Source organism: Catharus ustulatus, chromosome 3 (assembly GCF_009819885.2).
Source record: "Catharus ustulatus isolate bCatUst1 chromosome 3, bCatUst1.pri.v2, whole genome shotgun sequence".
NCBI classification, from domain to species: Eukaryota; Metazoa; Chordata; class Aves; order Passeriformes; family Turdidae; genus Catharus; species Catharus ustulatus.
Window position 1 is genome coordinate 7,864,371 of NC_046223.1, and position 18,911 is coordinate 7,883,281.

The following is an 18,911-nucleotide window of genomic DNA, read 5'->3' on the forward strand; positions in this document are numbered from 1 at the left end:
CAAACACGAGGAAATCCATGGTTAAGGACATGTGTTGCAACTGATCATTTGAAGGACAAGTTCAAAAATGAGACTCAGAAATAAAAAACAAAGCCTGAGCAAATACATGAACACACACACAGCACAGTGAGCACATCCCATTGCTGCCAAGGAAGGAAACAGTAACTACTCAAGGAAAGTGTCTGGCTTATTTATCATGAATTAATTAAAATATTCATTCTGAGCATACCTAATGTGGAGCAAATGGAGCTGTCTCCAGTGTGATTTCTAATGAGGAAGGAAATCCTTTCATTTCATACAAAACGGTGTATGTTTGTAGAATTCATCTCTTAATGGGGATCTTAATGAAGGTTGGGGACTGCAGTCGAAGTGCGATGCTCTCTTTCATAACCTTTCACTCCACAAGCCTTAGTGCTTTCAGTTATGGAACCATCCAGACCAGGAGACGAGCAACGATGCCTCCCTCTCCCCTTTCTGAGCCTCTCCTGCGAGCAATAAGCGAGCCCTGGCTGGGTTTAACTCTGGCACCGTGCGTGCAGGCTTCTCTGAACAGTCTGTGGATGGCAGAGTCAAAACATCAGTTCCACATTAGCGACAATTCCATCCTCATCCTCTCTCTTCTCGCCCCTCCTCCCCCTTCTTTTTTTTTTTTTTTTTTTTTTTTACCCAGGCGAAGAAAACCGGAAGAGAGGGAAGGCGATGCAGCTGTATTTTGGAGCGCCTTCGTCTCGTGTTATGGTTGTATGGGCGTGGGGGAGGGACGGGGAGGGGAGGGAGGCGCGGGGGAGAAGGAGAGAGAATTGCGGGTGATTCCTCCTCCCCTGCTCTGTAGTTCCCCACAGAAAAACCTGACTGTAGATCGTGCTTTGTGAGTCTCACCCTCTTCCTACGAAAATATGTCCTTCAGACTCTTTTGAAAGGAAACAGTCAAAAGTTTGCTAAGTATACGAGAAGGAATTCTCAGTTGAGAGAGGCTGCCTACTGCATTAGACTGTCTAATGAGCTCTGTACACGGAAACCGCAGGGAAGGAGAAAACCTGTCATGTTCCCGGGCTATAAACACAACCTGAGATTAACACTGTGCAGACACCCCCCCTCCAGGTGAGGAATCTGGAACAGCAGCCTGATTGGGAAACAGATTCAGTGTCATAAACGTCAATTTGGGAAAACAAGCCTTTCCAGGCCGGCTCCCGCAGTGGCTAATCGTGCCCAGAACTCGGGTTGGGTGTGCACTGCAGATGGCAAGAGGAATCCCAGAGTGAGTCCTGCTCTGGAATCCAGGCTGTCCCTGTGCATGCATCATGCAACCTCCTAGCACACACGGAAAGTTAAAAAGGAATTCTCAGTCCGACAGCAGCTTGGCTGATAAGTGCTTCAGAAATAAGTATGATTTTTGAGAGAGCAATACTAGTATTTATTAATAATTCATATGAACTGTAGATGAGAGAAGGAAAAGAGAGATTATAAACTGTCATTTTGGCTAAGCCACCAGCACTGCAAGATGCTGACTGGGTTTGGATTTAGCCCAATAACGCCTCAGAGAAGAATTTCAGTCCATTGGATACCAGCAAGGATGAATTTGGCTCCTTGCATCAAAAGTCAGGGAGGAAAATGCAGTGAAGGCAAAATAAAACGCAACATAACTTGGGGAAAGAGATGTAAGGAATGGCAAAAGGAAGAGAAAGCAGAGAGGGAGTGGGAGGAGGAGAAGAGGTAGTTTTCCAGTGAGAAAACCGGGTTCAATTTAAGATTCATTTTCCAGCTCTGCTGCAGCAGAAATCACATAGTTTAATACATCAACATAAGGCAGAAGCATTAAATAGATCACAAACATTGCCCAGTAAGCTTAGTAGGAACAACTACCTTTCATACAGTTATTCTGGAAACGAGCAAGGGAAGGGATGGATCCTGTGTTGTTCAGGAATGTGGATGCCTCTATCCTGGGAGATGCAGAGGGGGGCAGGCTTTTGCACTGCAGTGCCAGGATTTCTGTCGCAATAAGTGCTACTAAGCAATTGTAACTGATTCTTTAGCATCTTTTAAGGATTTAAAGGAAAAAAAAAAAAAAGGAAGAAGAAAAACACATGGGGAGTTTATTGACTATCTGGTAGTATTTAAACACTCATTTCATGCTGTGTTCACACTCCTATAAATGGAGTAGGAGATGAGAGAAAACTGGAATTTGGTCTAAGAATGATTCAGCTCTTACTTAGTTATTCAGGTAAATATTCAGCAGGCAAGTACCTGTGTGTACAACCCATGGAAAAGGAGGCAGGGAACATGCTCTCCTGCATGAGAGCAGCATGATGTGTGTTCCCACATCAACAGCCAGGAGCCAGAGAAGGGCAGAACAGGCAGAGCCTGCACATGTTAACAGGGGGAAAGGACAGCCCCTGTTTTGTCCATGGTTTGAGATCTGTGGGCAGTGGAAGCTTCCTGGTTGCTCACAGCATCACCTTCAGCCTCCAGCTTTTGCCCCTGTGTGCTGTAAAGCCGGGCTGAGAGGCAGCCAAGTGAGGAAAACACCAAAATGCTGACAGTGCCACCAGATCCTGGATGTTATTTCCTGGGCTCTCTTGAGCCAGTTGTAACACAAAGACTGTCTTGATTCTCTTCACCTTCCTCAGACACTTCCTTTTCTTTTCTTTTTCAGCTGAGAGGGAAATATCTTGTTTATCCAAGTGCTGCTCATCCTTACCTCAAGTATGTGGCTGGGAAAGAAATTGAACTAAGCATAAAGCAAATAGGAGAGGAAAAATGTACCTGCTTTGGCACTGAACATTTCCCAGTCTCTCCAGCTTCTTCTTTTCCCAGGCTGAGATGCTGAGGCATGCTTCAGTCTGGTAGGGACTGTGCAATAAGAACAGTTTTAGGATGGAGCCCTTTATACAGAACTCCTAATTACCTTCTGTCATTCACTGCTCTTTATGTAACTCTGAATTTTGATGATTAACAGTACTTGCATCTATGTGCCGCAGGCTTTTTTCTGATTAAATTTGAGGGAATGGCCGGGCCTAATTTTTCCCTGCATTTCCAGGATCTCAAGATATACAGCTGAGCTGTGGGCTTTTTTAAGGACCTGTCTTATGATCAGGTGCTCCAGTTTAGGCCAAACCAAGATTCCTCTGAGGCTTAAGTTCAAAAATAAAGATTTAGAATGCAATTGTAACATAAACTATTGGAGATGAGTCCCCACTGATTTCCTGATCACTCTTTAGATGTACAGCACCAGATCCCCAAATGTGTTTTGGTACCTGATTCCTGACTAGTTGCTTAAAGAACAACCAGGGCTTAAATATTTGATAAGTCTGTGTTCCGCTACTGCCTCCACCTCCCCCTGCCTTGTCTAGGTCCTTTTCACAGCTATGCTATAACTGTGTCATTTCCTGCAATGTCAGACTAACATCTATTATCCCTTATACAAAGGAGAAGTAGTAAAAATACAACAACATCTCTGAGAATTATCATCTGGTATAGAGGTAGGACTGGTCTGGGGTCTCCAGAAATATTGCCAATGGGAATTTTAGGCCCAACTCAACTTTCATGAGGAAAAAGCTCTGCCCAAGAAAGTCTCAAAGGTATTGGACACAGGAGGACTACAGCCATTTGATCTATAGTATATAGAGGAAAGAAGATACAGAAACAGCTTTCTCTATGTTCCTGTGTCAGAGACAGCAGCTAAGGATTAAACTCCAATTTTAAAATTAAAACAATGTGATTTAGTAAAAGAAACCATCATCAGATTTTAATTCTCCTCCTGTGCATGTGATCTTAATTTGGGAACCATTTCAAAAACCTGCCTGAAAGCTGAATTAAGAAAAGACCGAGCACAGACAAAGCAGTGTGAACGGCAGTGATCTCTTTTTATGGTCTGAGATCACTCACCGCACAGTAGTGGTGGTTTGAGAGTTCTTATTTTCCAGCCTGAGTACGGAAGGAAGAGTCAGAAGCCGTTTTCTGAGGTTTCCAAGGTGTTGTGGGTTGGCGAGGTTTAGAAATTTTTCCCATTATTATGTTAAACTAGCCGGGATGGCTCTCCTATTAGCCGTTAAGAGCTGGAGACAAAGGACTAGCTGAAGCAAGCTGATGGCCCCATTAGGGAAAAGTGGAGTCCTGCTTTTGTTTTCGGCAAGTAAGAGGACACTGGGGGTAGGAGAACTCGTACAGCTCGCCGGCCGAACTCGAGGAGAGAGGTTCCGTTTCTCCGGTTGGGATCAGGCTTCTTGGATTTGGACTGCTAAAGCTTCCTGCTTCCTCTGAACAACTGGGAACTGGGACGCCCACGGTAAGCAGAGTTCCTTCCTCACCCTTTTCTTCCACCTGGGGCGGTGAGGCCACCTGGCCCCCTCCCCTGCCCCTGCAGCAGCCGCGACTGAGAAGCCGCCTGCCCTGCTCCTTCGGAGAGTCATCGGTGACTGAAAAAAAAGGGACTGGGACTGAATTCCGTTCTGTTCTGTCACTGGTTTTTTTTTCTTTCATATAGCTGATGCTGTTTTTGTTTGTCTTATAAATATATCAGTAAAGAACTGTTATTCCCAACCTATACCTTTTGTTGTGCCTGTGAGTTCCTGAATTTCCTTTTCCTGGTAATACTGTCCCTTTAAACCGGGACAGATCTTGGCGCCCGGAACGTGTGGCACGAGGTTAAGGAATAACAGTTCTTCAGTTGCCTGAGATTGTTTTTTTTGTGTGTGCTAGCAACATGTGGTCCAGTTTAATCTGGTTTGGGCTGCACGTGTTCATACATGTATATCTCCCATTTGCAAACCCTTACATAAGCATGGGCCCTGTAACTAAGGCTACTGTGACTGTTATCGAACTTGCTTTATGGGTTGATAAGGTGAGGAATTCATGGATTTTTAACTTCCTTTGGACGGCGGGTACATGGATTCAGGGATACCACACACTAAATGCATGTTTTTGGGATTACTTTAATAATGGCACCTACTGTGAGGGAATAACACCAGGAGAAATTTTCTCCCAACCCCTCACCCAAATTTTTGGGTCTACCCCACCAGTTTTTGAAGGGTTCAGATTTCCTCTGAATGCTAATGATATCGTACAGTGGCTGGTGTTACTGATAGGCTTGTCCTATTTAACATTAAGAGATAACGGGGGATTGAGCTGGATAACAACTCTGATACCTACTCCAGGAAATAGGGATGCTGCCCCAGAGCCTGACCCTGCCCGACAGCCCATCTCAGAAAGAAACCAGCCGGAGTGGGTGGGGCTTCTAGTGAAGCAGATGAGTGAGATGGGCCAGATGATGAAGGAGTACCTCTCCCCAGCTGGTGAGAAGCCCTGCCATAAAGGGGGAGAATCCAGTGATGCTGTAGTGGAACCCATAGGTGTTACATCTGCCCAGGGTCCAACTGAATTGCAAGGGCACTCACAGCCAGCAGCAGTCGCCCCTGTAGAAACTAGGAAGTCTAAAATGAAAACAAGGCACCTAGACAAAGAGGACCAGAGAGGAGGGCCCTCACAACCAGCAGGGGAGCCAGAGGTTGAAATCATCACTGAGTCCCTGTCTTATGAAAATCTCCGCAATCTGCGGAAAGATATTGCACGACAGGGCCGGGAGGCTTTGACAACTTGGTTACTTCGGGTCTGGGACCTTATGGGTACAGGTGTGCACTTGGATGGTACAGAGGCAAGGAATTTGGGATCCTTGTCCCAGGACTCAGGTGTGGACCAAATATTCGTAAGGGAGCCAGGCCCACTTCCCCTCTGGGAGCGGCTTTTAATGAGTGTAAGAGAGAGGTTTGTCAACAGAGAAAGAATGCAGGAGTACCATAATAGAACGCATTGGAAAACCGTTGAGGAAGGGATTCAACAGCTGAGAGAGGTGGCGGTACTGGAGGTACTCTTTGGGAGGGATGGACAGCATGACAATGACCCTGACAAGGTCAGGTGCACAGGTCACATGCTGTGGAACCTGGCAAACCGAGGGCCATCTCAATACACCACCTTCATTGCAATGATTAATGCTGATGAGCACCGAGAAACAGTGAGCTCTGTTGCTAACAAGCTTAGGGATTTTCACAGTATGATGAATGGTGTAGTGCAGGCCCAGGTTTCTTCCGTGGTCCAGGAGGTGAGGGGGATGAGGGAGGAGATGAAGGAGGTGAGGGGGATGAGAGGTGACATAAGTGAGATGAGGGAGGAGATCAGGAAGATCAAGGCAGCACCAGTGCGAGCCTCATACCCCAAGGTTACAGCCCCGCACCCCTCAGCTAGTGGAAGAGGGTACACCCCACGAGCTGACCTATGGTTTTTCCTGCGTGACCATGGGGAAGACATGGGAAAATGGGATGGGAAACCCACTTCTGTCTTGGCAGCATGGGTGCGTCAACTCAGGGAGGGAAATGCTAACCGAGGGAGCTACACTAAAGTGAAGGTAGCCTCAACCTCCCATGACCAAGGTGCTGGGCATTACAGAAGGGAGGATGATCTGTCAGACCCACTTGAAGGAACCTCCACTATGTATGTTCAGGAAAGGAATAATAGCCAGGGCTAGAGGGGCCCTGCCTCTAGCCAGGGAGAGGCACAGGATAACAGAGTCTATTGGATGGTGTGGGTCCGATGGCCTGGCACATCAGAACCACAAGAATACAGGGTATTAGTTGATACTGGTTCACAATGCACTCTAATACCATCAGAACATGTGGGGGAAGAGCGTGTTTCCATTGTTGGGGTGACGGGGGGATCACAGGAATTGTCTTTGCTGGAAGCTGAGGTGAGCCTGACAGGAGAGGGGTGGCAGAAACATCCGATTGTAACTGGCCCAGAGGCACCGCCCATTCTAGGCATAGATTTTCTCAGGAGTGGCTACTACAAAGACCCAAAGGGACTCAGGTGGGCTTTTGGAATAGCTGCTGTAGTGGCAGAGGGCATTAAGCAGTTGAACACCTTGCCTGGACTGTCAGAAAACCCATCTGCAGTGGGACTCCTGAAGGTGGAAGAGCAACAAGTGCCAATTGCCACCTCAACAGTGCACCGCCGGCAGTACCGGACGAATCGAGATGCCGTGATCCCCATCCACAAGATGATCCGTGAGCTGGAGAGCCAAGGGGTGGTCAGCAAAACCCACTCACCCTTCAACAGCCCCATCTGGCCCGTGCGCAAGTCTGATGGAGAATGGAGATTGACTGTGGACTATCGTGCGTTGAACGAAGTGACTCCACCGCTGAGCGCTGCCGTGCCGGACATGCTGGAACTCCAGTATGAGCTGGAGTCCAAGGCAGCAAGGTGGTATGCCACCATCGACATTGCCAACGCATTTTTCTCCATTCCCCTGGCAGCAGAGTGCAGGCCTCAGTTTGCCTTTACATGGAGGGGCGTGCAGTACACGTGGAATCGTCTGCCGCAGGGGTGGAAACACAGCCCCACCATCTGTCATGGACTGATCCAGGCTGCACTGGAAAAGGGTGAGGCTCCAGAACACCTGCAATACATAGATGACATCATTGTGTGGGGGAACACGGCAGTGGAGGTATTTGAGAAAGGAGAAAAGATCATACAGATTCTGCTGAGAGCCGGCTTTGCCATTAAAAAGAGCAAAGTCAAAGGACCTGCCCGAGAGATCCAGTTCCTGGGAGTAAAGTGGCAAGATGGACGGCGCCAGATCCCCACTGAGGTCATCAATAAGATCACCGCAATGTCTCCACCAACCAGCAAGAAGGAAACACAAGCTTTCCTAGGTGCCATAGGCTTTTGGAGAATGCACATTCCTGAGTACAGCCAGATTGTGAGCCCTCTCTACCTGGTCACCCGTAAGAAGAACGATTTCCACTGGGGTGCTGAGCAACAGCAAGCCTTTGCCCAGATCAAGCAGGAGATCGCTCATGCAGTGGCCCTTGGCCCAGTCAGAACGAGACCAGAGGTAAAGAATGTTCTTTATTCTGCAGCCGGGAACCATGGCTTGTCCTGGAGCCTTTGGCAGAAGGTGCCTGGGGAGACTCGAGGCCGACCTCTGGGATTCTGGAGCCAGAGCTACAGAGGGTCTGAAGCCAACTATACTCCCACAGAGAAGGAGATCTTGGCTGCCTATGAAGGAGTCCAAGCTGCCTCAGAGGTGATTGGGACGGAAGCACAACTCCTCCTGGCACCCCGACTACCAGTGCTGGGGTGGATGTTCAAAGGAAAGGTTCCCTCTACCCACCACGCCACCGACGCCACATGGAGCAAGTGGATTGCCCTCATCACACAACGCGCCCGCATCGGAAACCCAAATCGCCCTGGGATTTTGGAGATAATTACGAACTGGCCAGAAGGTGAAAATTTTGGTCTCACCGATGATGAGGAGCAAGAACAAGTGAGCCGCGCTGAGGAAGCCCCACCGTATAACCAACTGCCAGCAGAAGAAACATGCTACGCTCTTTTCACCGATGGCTCCTGCCGTGTCGTGGGGATGAACCGGAAGTGGAAAGCAGCCGTATGGAGCCCCACTCGACAGGTTGCACAAGCTACTGAAGGAGAAGGTGGATCAAGTCAATTTGCTGAACTCAAAGCTGTTCAGCTGGCCCTGGACATTGCTGAAAGAGAGAAGTGGCCAAAGCTCTACCTTTATACTGACTCGTGGATGGTAGCCAATGCTCTGTGGGGTTGGCTGGAAAGGTGGAAAAAGGCAAACTGGCAACGTAGGGGAAAACCAATCTGGGCTGCCAACGAGTGGAAAGACATTGCCACCCGGGTAGAGAAGCTACCTGTGAAAGTTCGTCATGTGGATGCCCATGTCCCAAAGAGTCGGGCTAATGAGGAACACCAACACAACGAGCAGGTTGATCAGGCCTCAAAGATAGAGGTGTCACAAATAGACCTGGATTGGCAACACAAGGGAGAATTGTTCCTGGCTCGATGGGCCCATGACGCCTCAGGTCATCAGGGCAGAGATGCCACATATAAGTGGGCACGAGATCAAGGGGTGGATCTAACCATGGACAGTATCTCTCGAGTTATCCATGACTGTGATACGTGCGCTGCCATCAAACAGGCCAAGCGAGTGAAGCCCCTCTGGTATGGTGGACGTTGGTCCAAATATAAGTACGGGGAGGCCTGGCAGATTGACTACATCACACTGCCTCAAACCCGCCAAGGCAAGCGCTACGTGCTGACCATGGTGGAAGCCACCACCGGATGGTTGGAGACCTACCCTGTGCCTCATGCCACTGCTCGGAACACCATCCTGGGCCTTGAGAAACAGGTCCTTTGGAGGCATGGCACCCCTGAGAGAATTGAGTCAGACAACGGGACTCATTTCAAGAACAGCCTCATAAACAGCTGGGCTAGGGAACACGGCATTGAGTGGGTGTACCATATCCCCTACCATGCACCAGCAGCTGGGAAGGTCGAACGGTGCAATGGCCTGCTTAAAACCACCTTGAAGGCACTTGGTGGGGGGACTTTCAAGAACTGGGAAAGTAATCTACCAAAGGCCACATGGTTAGTGAATACCCGAGGTTCCACTAACCGAGCAGGCCCTGCCCAATCTGAGCTCTTGGGAACACCAGATGGGGATAAGGTTCCAGTGGTACACATGAGAGGTATGCTAGGGAAAACTGTTTGGGTGAACTCTGCCTCCAGCAAAGACAATCCTGTCCGTGGGGTGGTTTTTGCTCAAGGACCAGGTTGTACCTGGTGGGTGATGCAAAAGGATGGAGAAACCCGATGCATACCCCAAGGAGACCTTGTTCTAGGGTGAACTATCTATGATACTGTGTCTGTAACTGCATGTATGTATGTAATTTAAAGGTTCTAATTTAATGTAGTATGTTAGCATGGAAAAAATTTGGGGTGGATAATGTTGTGGGTTGGCGAGGTTTAGAAATTTTTCCCATTATTATGTTAAACTAGCCGGGATGGCTCTCCTATTAGCCGTTAAGAGCTGGAGACAAAGGACTAGCTGAAGCAAGCTGATGGCCCCATTAGGGAAAGGTGGAGTCCTGCTTTTGTTTTCGGCAAGTAAGAGGACACTGGGGGTAGGAGAACTCGTACAGCTCGCCGGCCGAACTCGAGGAGAGAGGTTCCGTTTCTCCGGTTGGGATCAGGCTTCTTGGATTTGGACTGCTAAAGCTTCCTGCTTTCCTCTGAACAACTGGGAACTGGGACGCCCACGGTGAGCAGAATTCCTTCCTCACCTTTTTCTTCCACCTGGGGCGGTGAGGCCACCTGGCCCCCTCCCCTGCCCCTGCAGCAGCCGCGACTGAGAAGCCGCCTGCCCTGCTCCTTCGGAGAGTCATCGGTGACTGAAAAAAAAGGGACTGGGACTGAATTCCGTTCTGTTCTGTCACTGGTTTTTTTTTTCTTTCATATAGCTGATGCTGTTTTTGTTTGTCTTATAAATATATCAGTAAAGAACTGTTATTCCCAACCTATACCTTTTGTTGTGCCTGTGAGTTCCTGAATTTCCTTTTCCTGGTAATACTGTCCCTTTAAACCGGGACACAAGGTTGTTTATTTTTCTTATCTAAGGAATTTTATCTATGACTTGCAGCGGTTCATCTTGCAGGTCAGTCAAGGCACTCTCTCTGCCCTCTGGGGCAGGACTTATCTTTTATACTATAAATTATGCATACACTGTTTATAATTACTCTCCAATATGTGACACCTACATTGCATTGTCCAGTTTTCCCTTAAACCAATCCAGAATTGACATCCTAACCCAAAAGATGGATGACATGAAGAAAAAGAAAGACATACTACACCCTAATTCCTCCATCTTGTGTTCAGACCCCTAATATAAACAACTTTAAAACTTCACTTTTCTACCTTTTAACACTTTAATTTATACTATACTTTTTTTTTTTTTTTTTGCAACTTTGTAATTCTTCATATTAGGATGGTAATTTTTCCCAGGGACTTAAATCAAACTCACAGGGGTTTTGGGCACCTTGCCAAGGCATCTGAGCTCCCTGCCCAGATTCCAGGGAAGCCAGGGGAATATCTTGGGTTCCCACAAAGCAGGACACAGGCTTAACTGAGAACTGCTGTTATGTGCTGCAGCCTCTTGTTCCTTTTGCCTAACTTTTCCATGAAAACACAGTGGCACACACCAATATATTAGCATGTAATGTCACTTACTTGCACTTCCCCATATGATTTTAGCCATATACCCTGACAACTAATCTTTAAGTGAGTGCAAATTAAAGTCCTGGTTTAATCCACACTTTTAACAAGGTTATGCTTTTGGGTGTTATTGCTTGTTTACAGGAAACACAGGTTATTTAAAACTGGGACTTTTGGAACTGAGAAGTGCAATTCTGTTTGCGTGCAGGCTTTGAAATCAGTGGAGCTGTGATGAGTTCAACAAGCTAAATGGTGATTTTTAATAATCCACCTGGAGATGAGGGTATAGCTGGTCCTTCTTTTATGGCTGTAATTGCCAACTGCACAATACATGTGTTTGTTACAGTATTTATTGAATCATTTTTGAATGCTGTGAAGTGGTGCACGAGTACTAACTTCATTCCACTTGTGCCTGATTATACTGAGTGAAGCAAATGGAATTTAAGAAGGGAAATAGAAACCTCAGTGATCTTGAAGCAAAAGACAAAAATGTAAAGCAAACCAGAATGCCCCTTCTCCCAGATTCTGGCTTCTCTCCATAATATAGACAGCCTTTAGGGTCCCCTACAGAGGTGTTGGTTCAGGGCCCCCAGCTGAGCTGTCAAAAGCCACAGCACCTGAGGATCTTCTGAATATGCTGGCCCACACCAGAATGAAGGCTAGAGCTGCCATGTCAGACCATGCCATCATGGTGACATCTTCTGAGTTTAGCACATCATGCCACTTCTTGGCTCTTTCATAAGAAGAAACATTGATTATTTCCTTAGCATCCTGATGTATCTTCCACCCCCACCTGTGAGGCAGCCTCAGCTAATGCTCTGAACTCTTTTGACCTTTTTTCTACCTGGCCCTGATTTGCTCCATCCCAATCAGGATGTGGCTGTGGCTTGTTGTGGGCTGGGGGAGGTTTTAGAAATTTTTCCCATTATTATGTTAAGCTAGCCGGGGTGACTCCCCTTTTAGCCGTTTAAGTGCTGAAGACAAAAGGATAGCTGGGCGGGCCCTGATTTTCTTAATGGCTGAAAGTGGAGTGCTACTTTTGTCCTTCGGCGGGTGGGGGGACACTCACAGCTCGCCGGCCGAACTCGAGGAGAGAGGTTGCTTTCTCCATGGTTGGGATCAGGCTTCTTGGATTCGGACTGCTAAAGCTTCCTGCTGAGAACCGCCATCCACTGAGAACTGGGACGCCCATGGTGAGCAGAGTGTTTTCCTCACCCTTCTCCCACGTGGGACGGTGCTGCCGCCTCGCTCCCCCTGCTTCTGCAGCAGCTGCGACTGCGAGGCTGCCCTGCCCTGCTCCATCGGAACTGTGTGGACGAGGAGGGGCATCAGTGACTGGAAAAAAGGACTGAGACTGAGTTTCATTCTGTTCTGCCACCGTTTTTTTCCTTTCATATAGCTGATGCTGTTTTTGTTTGTCTTGTAAATATATCACTAAAGAACTGTTATTCCAAACCCATACAGTTTTGCCTGAGAGTTCCTGAATTTCCTTTTCCTGGCAATACTGTCCCTTTAAACCAGGACAGGCTCCACCTCTCCCTTACGCAGGTAAAAGGGCTGGTGAGAGACAGACACTCTTTTGACATGAAACTTCCCTTGTACAAACTTTAACCTGGAGAATGAGTTTGTAGTTCAATGAGGAGCAGTAAGTCCCAAGTTTTTTCCTCTCCCTTGCTGCTTCCTCTCCTTAGAGTGTGTGGGAAGGTGTTGACTGTTAGTAAGTCTAGTTCCTGCTCTTCCTTTAAACTGGGTCATCACAATTTACCCTCCTACCTGCTGTAAGGATTTGGGCTTTTTTGCCTTCTCTACCCTTTGATATTATCCTTCTGCAACTCTCCCTCTCCTCCTCTTCTTTCCCTTCCCCCTGTTTCCTCCTTACTCTAAACAGAAGGAAAGTGGGTCACTTCATAATTGCTCTTCTCCATTTCAGAGAAACCCAGAGGCACAAACTGGAACGAACAGGTAACTGTCACTAATTCAGGTAAACATTAAAGACATTTTCCGTTTGGATGTTTCCTGGGTTTGCTTCACCAGCTCCTCCCCCTGTGTTTCCAAACTTCTGGTCTAACAACTAGTGCTGTTGTCTGATTGTGTAGCTAAAATCCAAATTGAGACTGAGTGACTTGGGATGCTGAAAGTAAGCATATTGGGCTTTGTCCTCTCCCTTTTATAATTTTTTTTAGTTAAATGGAATGAAAAAAAATTATGAAGGGGATGAATTGTACTTAAATATACTAAGGAGGGAGTGATTCAGTGTTGATGCAACCATTTGCAATAACCTTGGGCATCCATAGGAGTGATCCAAAAAAATGGAAAGGCTTCCTCACTCATTAAGTCTTTATCTGTGGGCTGCCTGCCACGCAACTGGACTTTAGATCACCCTCAGTTAGACAAAGCAAGAGATGTGCAGTCCAGTCAAGCATACAATTCTACTTTTTATAAATGTAGGTGTAGTCCCAGGAATTTTTTTGCCCCCAAAGCCTCATTTTGTCAGGGCCATTATCTGCTGCTTTCAGTGACAAACTTTAAGCTCAGTCCTTCTCTGAGGAGAAAGTTGGAGTCTAGTTCCAGGTGTGGTGTTAGAGAATTTTCAGGATTAGGAGACTCAGTGGCTGAGACCTTTTACAGACTGGAATAACGTTTTATCTTTGGTTTGGTTTGAGATCCAGGGTTTACAGATCCTAGGACTGTACTGCTCACCATTAGCTTTTACAAAACATAGATAATTAAGAAGCAGTATCTCAGACAAGCAGGCTGGCTGTTCCTTATGAGTCTATGAGTACCCATCAGAAGATTATTATTGTAGGGTTTCATTTTTGACTTTTGGGTAACACCTTTTGCTCCAATTTTCACTGTGCCAAGCAAGAAAACGTTCTCTCACCTTGGCAAATTCTCTTCTTATTTGCTGTGCAGAGTGGAGGAAGAGACCAAGCTCTAGAAGAAGGGCAAGGGCCTGCATTTTGCCTGGATAATAAACACCTGTACCGTTCTGGAAAAAGTCACTTTTACCTTGAAAATCGGTGGTTTGAGCTGAGCTACAAAAGCATCAGCACCACACCCCCCCACCCCATGAGCACAGTGCTTGGTTTTTCACCGAACATGCTGCTCTTTCCCTGTTGAAACTGGAGTTGAATCTGTCTCTGTCTCTCTTCCTGTTGCTTCTTCCTCCCTCTAAGGGATGTAAATATTTCCATCTTCACATGTTGTTTACTACACATCTGCCCAGTGGGACTTGGTGCTGCCCCTGCAATTCACCTCTCCAAGGAGAGCCTGGAAAGCCAAGGGGGCAACTGCTTGGAGAGGAGGTTTCTGTTTGTAGGTAAAGGGAATGCAGAAATTTACTGATCTTTTGGAGACTCATTTCTGTCACTAAAGACTCTTGGGAAAGCCTGAGGTGTCTGTTTAATTTCTACCCAAAAAGGGACTACATCAGAGAGGGAACTTGTTCCAGGGGAAGTGGCAAGTGTTCCTCTGGGCTGTGATGTCAGCTTTGTCACATGGATGCATCTGGAATAATTCAGGTGACTCAAAGAGGGCCAGGTCTAGTCTGTGCAACAGGACTGAGTTTTAAGATAGACCAGACAAGCTTAAGGTGTTACCCCTTTTTGTTTCTCAGATTTCATATGCATTGCAGTAGGTTTAAAATTACCCCTGGCAGTATTCCTCAGGCTTGTTTGAGGCAAAAAGGAGTCCAATGCATCCTTGGTCTAATAGGAATACTCTCTCTGAAGATTTATGGGTCAATGTCTTCATATATCTCTAAAATGAGAGTAAAAGCTGCCCTGGTAACTTCCTGAGAGTTATTTCAATTTCCCTTCCTAGTGTTCTGTGGACAATTTGTATTTTTTTTAAATTGATAAACTTGCTGAAAATTACAAGTGAGGGAAACAAATCTGTCAAGAACTCCCCAGCTTCTGAATGTGGAGTGTTGTTTATTCTTCCTTAACTTACAAATGTTCTGAGAAACCAGTGCTCCTCTGAAGAAAAACCTTCTCTGTCTAATTCTTGCCCTTGGTATTTTTAGGGTGTTTTAAGGAGTGTTCTTTGACTGGCCTGTTTCTAAAATGTGCACGATTATGTGCTCCTCTTGAGCAATTAGTGAGCCTTGCTCTCACGTGAGGTATATACATAGTATGAAGCTGAATCTGAGATGTCAGATCTACATTTTTCATGCAAGTACCAAACACTGGAGTGTGATAACACTTGACCACGTGCACTGCTGTGAAGCCTGGTGCTGGTGTGGCAGGGGATGTTGTGGGTCATGTTGCCATGCTGAGGAGCTTGCTTCCTTGTTGCCTGATCAAGGTGTGCTCTTGCAGTGTAAGAAAATGAGAGGAAAGTGCTGGAGAATGTGGAGACCTGATCCAGAATTTCCTGCGGGCTTTAACACAGGCCTGCAGACAGCTTTGGACTGAGGGATGATATGGATTCCTGTTGGATCACTTATAAATAATTGCCTAGGGATTCTCTCTTATGCAACAAAAATCCTCATTACTTGAATACCGTCTGAGCCACCCACCCACCAGTCAGACTGCAGCTTTCACACTTGCCGAAAAAGACCCTTTATTGAAAGGAGTTCCTCAGAGCCAGCCCAGACTACAGCTGAGCACCCCAGGTGAGGATGAAACCTATCCTGGGACCTCTGTTAGGCCCATTCCAGCCCTTAGCAGGCTCCGGTGCTTTTCCAGATTCTATCTGTGCTTCCTTGCTTGCTGTGGGCTCATCAAAAATGCTTTTGAAAGATGTCCAGAGACTTGGTCTTACTCATCATCTCCCAGCACCTTTCCAAGGTGAAGGGATGGAGTTAAAAGATGACTAGAGAAATAATAACCTATTTTAATTATTTATTATCTTGTTATTTTAGTGTGGCTGCTACAGCTGAAACAATATAATGTTCCTCATGACCACGATGATCCAGATAACAGGGAGATTAAAAGAGGCCTTTGCCTCTGGTATTTTTTTTACTCTTATGATCTCAAGGGATGCTGAGGATTGCTCTGCTGGGAGCTGGGCTGTTGGTCTGGCTGAGGCTGAGCAGAGGAGGTCCTTATGTCCTTCTCTGCTGGCAATGTGAGCCTTGGTGGATGCAAAGGGACAAGGTAAATGGAACTGATGTCCCCTCTGCTGTAGCTCCTGTCCCACCCCAGTCTGGATTCATGGTTTGCTATTTGACTTTTCCTGCACTTCCTGCAGGATGGAGGATGGAGGTTAAGGCTTGCAGTATGACTGTTAACTTTGCAGGATGACCAGTTATTTTTTTCCACAGCTCAAGGAAGACCAAACCTAAGGTTTAATACCTAGGCTGACTCTTAGCTTCTGGGTGACAAAGTGCTGGGACTTGGCTGCTTGTATCAGGCTGAGGTTGGTGCTGGGGAATGTTTAAGGAGAGGCAGGAAGAGGTGAAGATTGAGAATGGAGCAGAGCCCTGTATGAGTGACTGAGTTGAAACTGTGAGGTCTACCTGATTGTATAAGGACAGCCAGTCAGGCAAATTCTCATGGTCTTTGCTATGACACAGTGGTTGCACAGGGAGTTGTGTGTGTTACCTGCTCAGGGGCTTCACCTGGGGTGCTGATGCTGCCTGACTCAATGTGCTCTAGTGTTGGCTTTTGCCTTATTCTTTCCCCAAACTTTGTGAGCACTTACATATCAGGGGATCCCAAGCAGCCACCCAAGTGTTTTATGGGAGTAAATCATTCCTGGAGTGTTTTCAATCACAATGCACACATGCAAACAGGATCAAGATGTGCTGAAGTTTATCTCTGACTCTTTTTTTTTCAATAGTTCAAGGAGAGTAGAAGCTTCTGCCTGCCCCAGAAGTGCATGAGCAATGTCCAGAGCCACATATAAGATGAATCTGGACATGAGAATAGCTTTGTTGCAGCTTGTCTTTTGTGCCTGTTATGCCAGTGTTGAGGAGGCACAAGCAGGTTGATTCAAGGCAGGTAGCTCAGGGTGCTCTGGATGGGTCAGCGCCAGTTCAAGGCCTCTTGCTTCAGGTCCCTGCCTTCCTCAGCTCAGTCTGCAGCTCCACCCTGAGCTACCTGCCCTGACTGTATTCCTCAATGACCTCCCCAGCCTTGCCTCAGTGTGGCGCAGAGCCTCTGGCTGGCAGAACAGCAGTGAGCAGAGCTGCTCCTGTTCCCGGTGGGCAGAACCCTTGGAAGGCAGTGAGCTTTCAAGGAGTAGGAGAGGTCTGCAGGGAAGACCCACAGAGGCTAGTTGTGCCCTTCACTCTGACGCCTCTTCACTCAGAGGGTGATTGGGCTCTGAACAGACTCCCCAGGGAAGTAGTCACAGCACCAAGGCTGACAGAGTTCAAGGAGCATTTGGGCAATACCCTCAGGCACATGGTGGCATTTTTGGGCATGTCCTGTGGGGAACCAGAAGGTGTGCTTTGATCTTTGTGGGTCCCTCCCAATCCAGAAAACCCTGTGGTTCTGTGATTTGATTTGGTTTCTGGATGTCCCCTTGCACCTGTGAGTCACCTGGCACGGGCCCCTGATGCCTCACTGGGTGATGGCTTTGGAGCCTCTCCGCAGAAGGAATCCTTTGGCTGATCCAAGCTCTCCTGCACAAAAAGCCCAGAATCGATCATGCTAAGGCAGAAATAGCTTTGTGCTGGAGCCAAGGTCCTTTCAAGGTAGGAGTCCTTCATTTGGATGATTTTAGCAGCACCAGGCTTATTGGTAACCTCAGCTACTTGAATTCATTGAGAGTCCAGCTTCAAAAGCATGGTACTCAAGGAAATTTAAAATAATCTCTTTGGAGCACATATTTGCTTTCTAACTTTCAGCTACTTGAGAGTTGTGCTTCCAGCACTTACACCTCCAGCCACAGCTGGTAGAAAATGGACCAAAGATTGTCACAGTACAGAGCTTGGCAGAGTAGGAGCTGCCCTGCTGGTGTCGGGGGAGTTGGATCATATGCTACCTCCTAAGCTTTGGAGGCTCCTCCCAGGAATTTTCCATTTTTTCCCTGCTCCCCACACATGTGCTTCTCCTAGGAGCCAGAAAGTGGCCCTGCATGGATAGGGGCAGCATTGCTGTGCCCTCCTGTGTTGCCACAGGAGCTATCTAAAACTTCTAGCTGTTACTACTGTATTACATAGATGGCCATTCATAACACAGCCTTATTCACACTGAAAGCTGGAGAAACTTCTGGGTGTCATAAAGGTACTGAAACTTTTCTCTTTCAATTGATCTGCTTGGTAACATTGATTGGTTTTGCTGGGGGGAGGGCCAAGGCTCTGTACAATTCCTTGTTTCTATCTTCCCCCATGAACAGATATTAAATACAGCACAGGCTGAAGAGGGGAGAAACCTGCATGGATTAATAACTGGCATGACATTTCCTTGTGGAAACAAAGCTTACCTGTACGAAGAGTCAGCCCTGGCACTGTTTTCTTCCCATATATAGAGCTTGGGATGCTGCCATCCTATGCACCAGTCCCACTGCTTATTTGGCAACAGGCAAGTGAAGCCTTGCCTGATACTGGGTATGAATGCACAGCAGGGAGGAATTCTCCCACACACTGCCAGGGAACAGATTTATTGCCACATATCCACACACGGTGCCGAATTCACCTAAGTCTCTTTTAATGTTCTATTTTAATTGCTCCTTTCAGCCAGCTGATGATAAACCAGTCTTAAGTTTGCAGTGGAGATTTGAGGGTAGAGATTGAATGAGATTTTATTGATATTATTGCAAGAGGTCTTTTCTATCTTTTCTGGGTAAATACATTCTATTCTTTAGTTTGTATCAAAGATCTTTCAGAACCAATCTGCCAGCATTCCTCTCTGCAGACTGCTGCACCTCCAGCCAGCAGAATACTGCGTGCTGGCTGG

General features: G+C 47.0%; 1 protein-coding gene across 1 annotated transcript in view; it reads right to left on the reverse strand.

Moving 5' to 3' along the window:
* LOC116994729 (tubulin monoglycylase TTLL3-like) overlaps positions 1–18,911 on the reverse strand; it is a 67,572-nt gene that overhangs the window by 2,251 nt on the left and 46,410 nt on the right. The gene's annotated exons all lie outside the window — the stretch shown is intronic.